The sequence below is a fragment of the Gossypium arboreum genome, chromosome 10 (assembly GCF_025698485.1).
Source record: "Gossypium arboreum isolate Shixiya-1 chromosome 10, ASM2569848v2, whole genome shotgun sequence".
Taxonomy (NCBI): Eukaryota; Viridiplantae; Streptophyta; class Magnoliopsida; order Malvales; family Malvaceae; genus Gossypium; species Gossypium arboreum.
In genome coordinates, this window is record NC_069079.1 from 106,330,072 (window position 1) to 106,333,594 (window position 3,523).

General features: G+C 33.1%; 1 non-coding gene across 1 annotated transcript; it reads right to left on the minus strand.

Moving 5' to 3' along the window:
• Nucleotides 1-1,717: 1,717 nt before the first annotated feature.
• Nucleotides 1,718-1,824, minus strand: LOC128283203 (small nucleolar RNA R71). Its single transcript, XR_008273545.1, has one exon. It is a non-coding gene; the product is annotated as a small nucleolar RNA R71 (small nucleolar RNA).
• Nucleotides 1,825-3,523: the final 1,699 nt, after the last annotated feature.

The window sequence follows — 3,523 nt, forward strand, 5'->3', positions numbered from 1 at the left end:
TATTTTTTTGTAATTTTCATATATATATATTTTATATAGAAAGCTTCTTCTTTTTTTTTAAATAAAACCTATATTATATACACGTATAAATATGTTTTTATATTTATAAACAAATGTTATCTTCAATATTCAATATTTTTAAACATCAAATATAATTAAATCACACACTTGATTATGTAATTGACTAACTCCACTATCAAAACCCATGAACCTACAATTTTCCCACAAAACACATCCATCAAGATCTCAAAAATTAATCAAATCGAATTCCACTATGCTGGAGGAATTGAATTTCTCACCTCTTTCGCCTAATTAAATACCACAAAGAAACACAAATCAAAACATCGAACACCACCACCACCACCGTACTCCATACCTGAATGAAACAAACATTAAAAGAATAAAACGACTAAAAAAAACTTACACTTGTAGCCAAGATTTCATCTGTGTGATGAAACGTACCACAACTCTCAATCCCCAAACAAAACAAGGATAGATGAAAGAAAGAACAAAAAGAAGGAAATAAATTGAGACGATAGCACAAGGAACAAGAAATTGAAATGGCAACACAAGGAATAAGAATCCAAGAATGTGGAATAATAAGGTTTATGGGTAGTTGCAAAACAAATTGAAAAATAGGAGCAAACTTAAGAACATTTGAAACTCTATTTAGAGTAATACAAAAAGAAAATAAAAATAAAAGATAATTAAAACTTTAAGCACTAGATTTCCTAGAATTTAACTTAAACTCTAATACTCTGCCAAAAGACTAATAATAAAAAAATAATATTTCACTCTCATACACGACAAGGCTCAAACACAGGACCAACATAAACAACCCGACCCACTTACCCAATGCATCATAACACATTTTTTGACAACTTACACAATAACTAAAACTAAGAATTTTGGGGATTAACATTAGTTCTCTTGGGAGCGATACCTGTGCTTTGATAGGTGCACTTGCCTTTGTTGAATTTTTAGTTTGTTTACGATTCCATCAAGTTTTTGGCGCCATTGCCAGAGACTGAAATATTAGGAAAATTTTATTTCTATTAATTTAGCCATTTTTATTTTTATTTTAATATTTTTGTCTTTAATTTAAATTTTACATTCTAATTTTTTTTTGTTTGTTTGATTATGGCAGGTTCTTTTGGTTTATGACTAGAGAAAACCCCTTGGATCAATTACTTTTTGATAGTGAAATTGAAAACACCATTCGCAGAAATTGTAGAGAGTTTAAAGAACCAAGAAAAAGTCAACAAAATATTATAGACGATCAAGAGGAAAAGGATATTACTATGGAGACTAGAGATAATAAAAAAATTAGCTACCTCCTGGACATCCTACCCCTCAAACTATGTATGATTATGCTAAGTTCACTCTAATTGGGGATGAATCGAGTATTGTCAAATGAACTGTTAATGCAAACAATTTGGAGATCAAGCCTAATACAATTCGAATGGTATAATAGTATGTTCAGTTTGATGGTTTGCAAGATGAATATCCGAATGCTTATTTGGCTAACTTTATAGAGATTTGCGATTTCAAGATCAATGGCGTTGCTGATGTTGCTGTATGCTTACGGTTGTTCCCATTCTCTTTGAGGAGAAAGGCAAAAAAATGGTTAAATTCATTACCACGAGGTTCTATCATGACTTGGGATTAGATGACCGAGAAGTTTCTGTTGAAGTACTTCCCACTGACTAAAATAGCTAAGTTGAGGAATGACATCTCTTCTTTTGCTAAAATTGATTTGAAGACATTATATGATGCATGAGAGAGATTTAAAGATTTATTGAGACGGTGCCCTGATCATGGGTTACCTTTGTGGTTGCAAGTTCAAACTTTCTACAACAGTTTGAATCCCTCGACTAGGAAACTAATTGATGCAACAACTAGTGGAACACTAGATAATAAAACACCCGAGGTAGCTTAAGGGTTTATTGAGGAGATGAAACTGAATAACTATCAGTGGCAAGTCATGAGAAAGAAACTGATTAAAGCAACCAGTGTTTGTAATGTAACAGCCCGATTTTGGGCTCAGTCGAAATAGTGGTTTTGAGACCACCAATCTAAAGTCAAAGAAATTATTTTATTATTATTTTAGAGTTATAGCATGTTTATATTAGTGCATGAAAAATTTGGTGAGGTAATTTTAGCGATTTCATGCTTAATGAGGAAAAATGACTAAATCGCATATAGTGCAAAAGTCTTGATTTGATAGCTAAGGGTGTTAAATTTCTATGAAACTTAAATTGGGGGTCTTTAAATGGAAATTAGACCCTTTAGAGAGGCTTGACTGGCCATAAGACAAAGAAAATAAAGTAGTCAAAGTGTTAGGTATTTGATGACCTAATGTAGGATAAAATTATACCCTAAAGCCTAGCCTTCATCTTTTGCATTCATCCTTTCTTCTTGACTGAAAATATCAGCCATAGGAGGGCTTTGGAAGCTTGAAAAATTTCAGCCTCTAAATCTCTTTACAAGTAAGTGGTTTTGATGACTTTTCTTGATAATTTTTGTTTTTTTGGACCCCTTGTAACATGAGCTTTCTAATAAGGGGATTATTTTGCAAAATGGTTAAAAGTATAGAGTTTAACTGTGAGAGTGTTCATGGTGTTTTCTGAAATTTTATGGGAGAATATGAGTTATGGGTGTGTAATAAAAAACTTTTGTGAAGTAGTTTTCATGGAAACCCTAACTAGGGACCATTTTGCATAAGTTGAAAATTAGATGATAAATGTGTGAAATAATGAGAATTGTGGGCTGCTCCTAGTATAAAGAGTATTCGACTAGGCTTGACTAAAGAGGAAATGTGATAAAAATTGATTTTTGAGGCTAGGGGTAAAATGGTCATTTTGTGAAAGTCTAAGGGCAAAATGGTCATTTTTCCCAATTATGAATTTTTGAGTACCTAAATCAATAAAATGATTAAATTTGTGAATTTTTATCATTATAGATCAAGAATTACAAAATCCGGGCCTAGACCGGGGAAAAGCAAAACAAGTGGACTAAGCCAAACTAGTCGTCTACATTTTGTAATTCGAGGTAAGTTGTATGTAAATAATACAACCACATTGTTATTATATGTGTTTGAATTGATATAGCATAAATTGCTTGTTTGTGGAAATGATTATATATGATGACTATTGAGATAATAGAACTCCCGTTTGAACTTTAGGAAATAAATCAGATATTCATGCCATGACATTTTGGTTATTTGTGTGCTAGTGTAAGACATGTCTGGGATATGCTTCGGCCACGAGATTTAAGCCAGTGTAAGACATGTCTAGGACATGAATCGGCCTTGAGATGTAAGCCAGTTGAAGACATGTCTGGGACATGCATCAGCTACGAGATGTGTCAGTGTAAGACCATGTCTGGGACATGGCATCAGTACAGATATGTCAGTGTAAGACCATGTCTAGGACATGGCATCGGCACGGATAAGTGAGAGTTAGTGTAAGACCATGTTTGGGACATGGCGTTGGCCTCGATTTTGATAGTCAGTGTAAGACCA